Below are 10,645 nucleotides of genomic sequence, written 5' to 3'. Positions count from 1 at the left end.
ATAGAGTGGCTGGTCAGTTTTGATATTCAGGGGGGGCACCGGGCTCAGTCAATGCAATAAATGGTTTCTTGCCTTGTAAGGAATTTAAATGGCTTTTTAAATAGGGTTTCTATGCAGTTCAATGCAGAAGGAACTTCACTCACCTGGACACTGCACACCCTGAGTCTCCTGTGAATTCTAAAGATAGATAAAAAAAAAGAGTGGGATGAAATAGATTAATAGAGACACGTCAGATGCATAGGCATGCACGCCTGCCTGAGCGTGCACGCGTGTGTGCGAGTGCCCTTTCGTTGCACTTGTCCTTTTTATCCAGCAACCGTCAAAATATTTTTTGGACGTGTGTGGACCAGCGGGAATGCATCTGCATCTCTATAGTGCCTGCATCCAAAGCATGTTTCATTCACACACCGACGGCAGACTAGGCAAGCATGCGAGGCAACAACCTCAGCCTGCCAGTCAAAGAGCACTTGGGATTCAGTGACTTGCTCAAGGACACTTCGACACGAAGCCAGGATGATCCGGGGATCGAACCTCCTGAGCCACTGCCACCCTACTTCAGTATGCATAATGCATTACAGTACTGTATTTATCTAAATGACATTGCACGCACGCACTACTGTGTGCGTCCGTCCGTCCGTCCGTCCGTCCGTCCGTCCGTCCGTGTGTGTGTGCGTGCGTGCACGTGTGTGCATGTGTGCGTGTGTAATATCCAGCTAGAATGATGAAATGATGAAATGTTGATTTTGTTGCGTGCGTGCGTGCGTGCGTGCGTGCGTGCGTGCGTGCGTGCGTGCGTGCGTGCGTGCGTGCGTGCGTGCGTGCGTGCGTGCGTGCGTGCGTGCGTGAGTGTGTGTGTCTTACCACTGAAGCAGGGTTTGTGTTGATGGATGTCTTGTTGATCTTTGTCCTGCATGGTTCATCTGCTTCCAAGACAGCAATGTAGTGATCTGCTTTCTGCTGAGCCTCTGTGTCTGAGGAGTTCACACCTCTCACCAGTTCACCTGAGAGACAGAGAGAGAGAGAGAGAGAGAGAGAGAGAGAGAGAGAGAGAGAGAGAGAACTGGTCACTCCTCACTGTTGGTAATGTAGTTACTCTATTAGGCACTGAACAACCTTCAACAGTGTTATCTATGCCTTTTGGCTTTAGCCGACATATAGTTTCAGAGCAAGTTCAATTAGTTCTGGTTCCCTGCTGTGTTGTCCAAGTCCACAATAGGTTAATTATGTGTAAACCGTATTAATACAGTTCAAGAAGAGCTTTGTTGGCATGTCAAAATATAAATAGGCTATACAAATATACTGTACAAAGTAAAACAAGAAAGAAAGAAGTAGCCTACTGCCTTAATGTCTGACTGTATATATGTATTATTATTATTTATATTATATAATATAAAGTACTTACAGTACATTATAGTATAATATAGTATAATATACTGTTTACATTTCTGACCAATAAAGTATTTCATATTTAAAAAACTACTAGCTCTACCTCCCTTACATTATTTTAAAAAGTAGATTTAGGCTAAAGTTGGGTGATTTAACCTGTGGTGGAAAAAGTACTCACATTTTGTACTTAGTAATAATACTTAGTAAAAGTATCAATAATACTGCAATGTAGAAACACTCTGTTACAAGTAAACGTATTGGCATCAAAATGTACTTAAAGTACCCAAAGTGAAAGTACTCATTATGCAGAATATCCCGTTTATCATAATATGTGTAAAATGAATACAAAAAATTGAAAATAGCAGATCTACAAGCTCACAGTGTCGCATTATGATGCGTTGTGAGACAAAGTTTAAATATTATTTTGTCATAATAATCTAAATATATAAGTAAGCTAACTAGTAACTAAAGTTTTCAAATAATTGCAGTGGAGTAAAAGTACAATAATTGCCTCTGAGATGTAGTGGAGTAGAAAATTGGAAATAAATACTCAAGTAAAAGTAAAGTAAAAGTACCCAAAAATTATACTTAAGTACAGTACTTGAGTAAATGTACTTACTGTCCACCACTGGATTTAACCTAGTTAGGAAACAATGTTTGATCTGCAAAAAGCTTAATTGCTTAACCTTCCTAATTAACCTCTTCTGACACTATTAGCTACAGCTCCTGAACTGTGCCCGGAACCATCATTATGTATTAGGCCTACTCACATATTTCATCAACCTTCTTCAGAAAACTCTCAAAATCTTCAGTCTGATGATGATCCATCGAACTTCTTTCTTAAAACTGAAGACTAGGCTGTTTGTTTCCTACGTTATTTCCTTAAAAACGTGTCATCTGCGTCCCCCGTGGTCATGGCAACCAGCCACAGACACGCAAACACACACACGCACATGCACGTGCACACGCACACAATAGCGCGTGTATTGTGGCAGTCACGTGCTTTGCTCCAGAACCAGCCGGATCACAAGACGGTCGGCTGTCACCAGTGTCACGACAGTCGTGGATGAACTTCAACCAGGTGTTTGCACTTTCTCTATTTACGAACGTTACATCTATATAAACGTTCAAATTTCAAATATAAAGTACTTACCTCATGGCCATGGATGTTGCAATTATGTACGGCTTAACAAAAGTACCTGTATATTCTGTATTGTTCAATAAAAAGCATTTTATTCCGATTGGTGGCCATTTTCTCATAGAGTTATAATGTATTGGAGTGCAATACACCTCCCAAACGATAGGGTCGCGTAGTTGAATGGAGGAAATACGGAGAAAATGGCCACTGATCGGATTAAAATGCTTTTTATTGAACAATACGGAAGATACGGGTACTTCTGAGGTCCCGTACATAATTGTAACATCCGTAGCCATGGGGTAAGCACTTTATATTTGAAATGTGATCGTTTATGTAGATGTACCGTAAATGGAGAAAGTGCAAACACCAGGTTGAAGTTCATCGATAGTCATGTTTCAGTGCTACTCCGTTCAGAACAAGCAATCACAGTTTAGCTATTTAGCCTATAGGAGCGGAGTCTATATAACGATGCAGCTATAGGCCTACAATTGTTTTGGATCACATTTGTACCAGCAGTCAGGACGTGGTTAATTTACTTAATACCGGTATCTATCATGGATGTGTTTGTTTGACTAATTACCAGACACAATTAATTACCACAGCCTGGTCTCATCATTCCAGCTGTGTCTTGGTGTTTTTCTGTCTTCTTTTTTTTGTTGTTCTGGCAACGGTATTCTCACACATTGAGTGATTAAGCAAATATTATGTAGGTTAAAAGGCCTAATGCAACTGTCATTTACTAAGAACGTATGAGCTACATGGACTAATAATAACGTCTTCCAGTCTTTCTAATCTAATACTAATACCCATGAAGTCTGATTGGACGTCATATAGTTCCAGTAATAGAGCAACACTGCCTCCCTAAGAGGAAGATCGGTAATGACACGTTGTATTAAACATAATATAATTCATTCATTTAGTAGGCGTTTTGTTAGTGTTTGCGTTTCATCAGGAAAGGAGTGAATGTTATGATGTCAATGTATCCCTATTCAAACATCTGATTTGTGGCATTGACTATTTAGGCCAATTGGGGCCTGTGTTTATAATTAATTAATTTAGTCGAATTGTTTTAATGTTGTTAACTGTCTGTTAACCTTTTTTAATGCTTTTTATATGTTGTACAGCACTTTGGTCGTTTTTAAATGTTCTTTATAAATAAAATGGACTTGACTTGACACTTGATTAATGCTATTCTGCAGTCTGCAGCACATCAGTCAGTGCCACTCACCATGTGATATGCAAAAATGTACCCACATCAGTAATTCAAGTTGTATAATTGCATACTTTGGGGGCTTATTTATAGTCCAACTGTTATTTTAACAGGAAAGTCCCAATAATATTGTTTTCATTTGTATCCCAAATGACATATGTTATCCTGAAAATAAAATGACAGGTGACAGGTCTGCATAATCTACCACAAGTGGTTCTCAAAGTGGCGTCCAGGGACCCCCACGGTTCCTTGAGGGGGTCTCAAATCGACCCTTAAGGTCTGTAAAGGCAACTCCGCACCAAACAGACTCGTCCAGACTATTGCAGACTACTCCAGACTGCAACAGACTGGTATTCGGTTGGCAAAAGTTGCCATTTAAGTCTGTCAGCCGACTGGCCATTCATGTGCTAATTTGACTTTTAGCGTGCCAGCGTTGCCAGGTCTGCTTATTATAAGCGACTTTGGGCTTGTTTCCCTGCAAAGCCACTTAGGGATGTTCCCAGCGTTTTTTCTTCACTGACGTGCAGTGGTGTAAAGTAACTAGTACATTTACTCAAGTACTGTACTTAAGTACAATTTTGAGGTACTTTTACTTTACTGGAGTATTTCCAATTGTCTATACTTGTACTCCACAACAATTATTTGAAATGTTTAGTTACTAGTTACTTTGCAGATATAAATCATTATGAAACATACATTAACCACTTTAGCCCTATTTTATACCTACAGTGGTAGCCAATTGAGATCATCACATTGGGTACCCACTAGATCAGTGCCTCTCAGGTACCCATCAAAGCCACACCCCTCTGGGGGGGTGGTTTTGCCTTGGAGGGAGGAGTTTAGCATTATTTTTTTCCCCACCGTGCAATACAGTAAGTGGACAGTAGATGGCAGGGCCGAGCAACTATTGGTTGTTGTTTACCTACAGTACTAGTCTACTTGTTCTACTGTAGAAGCCTACTATAGCAGTAATTATACTTTAAATAGTGTAATTTAAAATAGATGTAAATATCCCTTTAACTATATTCTACAGTTTAACCCAGTGATTCTCAACCTTTTTCATTTCAATTTCATTACAGTATGTATTTCATATCTATTGCTTTATTTAGGCATTTTGTATCACAATATATATATTTTCTTTTAATAAGGGTAATAATAATAATAATAATAATAATAATAATAATAATAATAATAATAATAATAATAATATCTATCTATAGGCATCTCACTTCAGCTGAAACAGTGAAGTGTTACTTGAGTAAAAGTACAAAAGTATTGGCATTAAAATATACTTAAAGTACCAAAAGTAAAAGTACTAAAATGTTTGAAAATAGTCAATCTACAAGCTTGTAGATTGGCTATTTTCAAATGGTATAAAATAGGGCTAAAGTGGTTAATGTTTATGTTTTATAATATAATCATTTATATCTGCAAAGTAACTAAAGTTTTCAAACAATTGTAGTGGAGTAAAAGTACAATATTTGAACTCTGATCTCACTCTTGGAAGTCAGTCTCACTAACCACTGCACTAGTGGTGTGTGTGTGTGTGTGTGTGTGTGTGTGTGTGTGTGTGTGTGTGTGTGTGTGTGTTTGTGTGTGTGTGTGTGTGTGTGTGTGTGTGTGTGTGTGTGTGTGTGTGTGTGTGTGTGTGTGTGTGTGTGTGTGTGTGTGTGTGTGTGTGTGTGTGTGTGTGTGTGTGTGTGTGTGTGTGTGTGTGTGTGTGTAAGGATAATTCCTTTTAACAGGTCGTTCATGAAATTCCTTGCGGTCTTGTTTCCAATGAGAACCTGTGAGCAATTGGGGTTAAAGGGGTAGTTCACCCCCAAAATAACTTTTTTTCTATTGATTACTGACCATCTGGAGCCTTGAATTCATAGATATTTTTTGGTTTTTGTCACATTCCTAAGCCAATAATTTGATTATAATAAATGTGTCCCCATTGATTCCGGTAGGAGACACAAATGCATTTGTGTCTCCTACCGGAATCAATGGGGCTACATTTATTATAATCAAATAATAAAGGAAGGAATGCGACAAAAACAAATAAATATCCATGAATTCAAGGCTCCATGGGGTGAGTAATCAATAGAAAAAAAGTGATTTGGGGGGTGAACTACCCCTTTAAGAGTCTTGCTCAGGGACAAATTTCATATCATCGGCACATATGCTGGGATAGCCTGGAATTGAACCTGGGGCAACCAGGGCCTCTGGTTCCCTAGGCGGGCTCACTAACCACTCAGCTATGGCCGCCGTGTGTGTGTGTGTGTGTGTGTGTGTGTGTGTGTGTGTGTGTGTGTGTGTGTGTGTGTGTGTGTGTGTGTGTGTGTGTGTGTGTGTGTGTGTGTGTGTGTGTGTGTGTGTGTGTGTGTGTGTGTGTGTGTGTGTGTGTGTGTGTGTGTGTGTGTGTGTGTGTGTGTGTGTGTGTGTGTTCGTTCTTTGGCTATTAAAAAATAGCAACTCAAACTACAAGCTCATAGCGTGCCACACTATGACTTTTTGAAAAAGAATCTGAAAATGTATGCAAATCTTTTAATCTATATACACATTATAAAATCAAATCTTTGCTTTTGGGGGTCCCTGGAACAAGATATATTGAGTCTTTGACTGTGAGGTGGGTGTCGTTAGCCCGCCAGACAGCCAATACACTATGCATTCAGCAGAGGGACCCTCGCCTATAGTGATGCAAATGTCTTCATTACAGTATGTAGTCTCATATCTTTTGGTTTATTTAGGCAATTTGTCAACGTTTTGTCAACATTTATTCCTTTACATGTGTTCACATGCATTACATGCAAACACATATATATCTTTTATTTTAATGATAATAATGGCTCAAAATATATATATGGCTGAAGTGGTTAGTGTGTTCTGTAATTTTAATCAAAATCTAAGTAACTAGTAACCAAAGTTTTCAAATAATTGAGGGAGAGAGAGAGGGAGAGGGAGGGAGAGCGAGAGAGGGTGGAGAGAGAGAGAGGGTGGAGAGAGAGAGAGGGCGCAAGACAGAGAGAAACACTATTTGAGGTAGCGGGGGGAGGGGGAGGTTTAACTATCACATCTTTTTCCTGTCAACAGTCAGTCAGTCTGCAGTGGTCGACTTACAATAAGCCAGTGGTGTAAATAGTACTGAAATGTTTTACTTAAGTAAAAGTATAAATTCTGCAAAGTAGAAATACTCTTTTACAAGTAAAAGTTAGGAAATCAAAATTTACTTGAGTTAAAGTACAAAAGTATTGGTATCAAAATGTACTTAAAGTAACAAAAGTAGAAAGTACTGCAGACAGTGATATGCATTGTGGTGCTTTTCCCCACCCCCAAGCAGGAGGAGGTTGTATTTATTTTTTGATAAAGGTCAAATAAAATGAGGATTTTTATTTAAAGAGTAGCCTACATATAAATGTAATTTTATAGAGCTGGATTACTAAACATTTGCCTGAATGTGTTCCATGTCGCACTTTGTTACACTTTATTCTTGCTATGTAAAGCATTTTGTGCTGCATTTCGTGTGTGTGTGTGTGTGTGTGTGTGTGTGTGTGTGTGTGTGTGTGTGTGTGTGTGTGTGTGTGTGTGTGTGTGTGTGTGTGTGTGTGTGTGTGTGTGTGTGTGTGTGTGTGTGTGTGTGTGCGTCAACTGCTCATTGATCTCTCTCCCCTCCCCCTCTCTATCTCTCACTCTCTCTGCCTCTCTCTGTCTCTGTCTGTCTCTGTCTGTCTCTCTCTCTCTCTCTCTCTCTCTCTCTCTCTCTCTCTCTCTCTCTCTCTCTGATGCGCATTGACTGAAAGCAGTGATTCGACCGTGGAACTCTTGGAGTTAAATTAACACTGATAAATAAGAGTGACATTTTAACAGTTAACAGTATAAACTCTCAATGAAGAAAATAGATGATGGCAATATTATACAGTTTAGACTGATGATAGGTTCTTGGTTTACCTATGATCCTAGATTATTATTTCCATATGCATTTGAAATTACCTCGTGTTTACCTTGCCTACTGTACTGTAAATCTCTCTGGATTAAGAGCATCTGATAAATGCCTACATTGAAGAGAGATTACGCTACAGGCTAGGGGCTATTGTATAAAACATTTACATAACCTGTTTGGCTTTGACACCCCACACAGTCCAACTGGGGTTCTACTACTCCTTGGAAAGTCAGAGATAAAAAAAATGGCAGCTCCCAAAGCTGCTTTCTGAGAGCAGTAACTATACTAGTCAACTAAAAGTAACATTTCAATAAAATGCATTATAAACTACTTTCCGGCACAATTATATTGTTTTGGAATGTGAAACAGAGTTAAATGAACACATGAAATTATAATGTACAAACTAACTAAGGACCCCAATTTAAACAAGCCATATGGCTTGCTTGGGTTTTTTTTTATCCTATTTAGTTGACCTTGTATTTGAACTGTACTTTCATGTGCTTTTAGTCTGCAAACTTCTAAATAAAGTAAAGGTTTCAGACAATGGCATGCAAAATAACTTTAGCACCTTGGCCGTGGGCTTTTGTTTGTCTCAACCAAACTTAGGCCGTCACAATGGACTCAGGAGCCCCCACCTCAGTGTGATCACACACACACACACACACACACACACACACACACACACACACACACACACACACACACACACACACACACACACACACACACACACACACACACACACACACACACACACACGTTGTAACAGAGTGTTTTTATATTGTGGTATTGCTACTTTTAGGCTACTTAAGTAAAATTAGTACTTCTTCCACCATGTTCCATGAAACACAGTTATGTTTAAAGAAACAATTGCTTTTCAATTCATCCTAAGGACTCTGCATTATTTTCCATGTTTACAAAAAATAAAAATAATACTGTACTTTTACTCCACTACAATTATTTGAAAACTTTGGTTATAGTTAGTTTGTAGATTTTGATTATTATCACAAAACATACATTAACCACTTACTTTACCACCTATACACATTTCGGCCATTTGAAAATAGCCGATCTACAAGCTCACAATGCGTCGCGATGTGACACATAGTGAGCTTGTAGATCTGCTATTTTCAAAAGATTTGTATACATTTTAAAAGTTGTGAAATGGGACATTCTACATAATGAGTACTTTCTACTTTTGGTACTTTAAGTAGGAATTTTCGGGATATACAAGCTCACAACACGCCACTTCGTACCATGATGCAAGCAAAAGCTAAAAAAGCAAGATTATAATCTTTGTCCTATGCTGGAATCGAACCCCGACCAGTAAATACAGAGTCCGCAACCTGGACCAAGCTATTTGAAAATAGCAGATCTACAAGCTCACAACGTGTTGCGATGCACGCATTCTGAGCTTGTAGATCTGCTATTTTCAAACATTTTTGTACTTTTACTTTTGGTACTTTAAGTACATTTTTATACCAATACTTTAGTACTTTTACTCAAGTAAATGTTGAATTCCGGACTTTTACTTGTAACAGACTCAGAGTACATCTATTGCATTCAAGCCTGGAATTTCGTCATTTTAGGGGCAAGGCCACTTGGCCTTTTGGTGTTGTAATTTTTTGGAGGGCACAAAGGCCCTGCCCGGCCTTCCTGCCAGGGCAGGAAGGCCATCCAAAAAAATAATAAATATTTTTAAGTCCAAAAATGATTTTTAAGTCCACGGAAATAATGCATTTAACTTGAAGGTTAAGGATGATTGTATTTTAATATATTATAAGAATAGTATAACTATCTGTGAAATATTACCCATTTATTTCACAAAATAATGTGTTGGCAAATGACCAATATTTAGTTATATAGGTCTCAATATGTCACATTCAGCCCTGGACTTCACTGACTGAAGTAGGGGTCACATTAATCACATTAGATTCACAGAATGTATTTTACCCACAAGTTATTTTCATTCAAATGAAATGTGAATGAACTTGCACTAATAATGACTTTAGTTGATTTTTCACTCTTTAAAATATAGTATTTCTTAATTATTAATAATTACAGCTTGTAGATTGGCTATTTTCACGATTTTAAATGTTTTTTAAATAATAATAAAAAATGAACATACAAGATTTCCACCCGACAGCCATAATATATAGCCAATATATGGTTCTGTATCAGTATATGAGTCCGTTTTTGCAGATTTCATTCTAATTGGCTACTATGCCTGAATATGAATTTCATGAGCCTGGGTAGGTCACCCTGGCTTGGCGGAGATATGCCCTGTAGCACACTCCGCACAGCAGCAGCAGCAGCAGGTGAAAGCAATTCACTTAATTGCTCGTTCTCTCTCTCCCTCTTTCCGTCTCCTCAATCTCTCGCTCGCTCTTTCTCTCTCAATCTTTCACTCTCCCTCTGTCTCTCCCTCTCTCTTTCTTTCCTTCTCTCTCTGCCGCTTTTTACCTCCCTCTTTCTCCCTCCCTCCGTTTCTCTCTCCGTCTCTCTCCCTTTCTTTCTCCCTCCCGCTTTCTCCGTTCCTCTCTCTCCCTCGCTCCTGGTATCTCCCTCTCTCTCACCCACTTTCTCCCACCCTCTTTCTCTCTGTCTTCCTCCCCTCTCTCTTTCTCTTTCTCTCCCCTCTCTCCCTTCCTCTCTCTCTTTCCCTCTCTCTCTCTCTTTCTCCCCCCTCTTTCTCTCCCCCTCTCCCTCACGAGAAACAGTGAATGTAGGTTTTCTTAGACATGGTCGCTTGTTTCTCTCACATAATCTGGCAACACCGACAGCCCTCTGTTGTCACTGCCACTGCTCTGCCAGTCGGCTAAAAAGCTGAACATGTTCGGTCGGCTCTGGGTCGGCCGAAAAGGTCCCGACGGACCCCCCGACGGACCCCTAACCGACTGGCCGACGCTTCCCGAAGCCAATTCGGCCCAAAATCGGGCCGATTTGGATTGGTCTGGAGCCAGCTTAACTCTGAGTGTAAAAATGTAAC

Source organism: Gymnoscopelus braueri (assembly GCF_963280865.1).
Source record: "Gymnoscopelus braueri genome assembly, chromosome: 5".
Taxonomy (NCBI): domain Eukaryota; kingdom Metazoa; phylum Chordata; class Actinopteri; order Myctophiformes; family Myctophidae; genus Gymnoscopelus; species Gymnoscopelus braueri.
Note: the sequence above shows the minus strand (reverse complement) of the source record.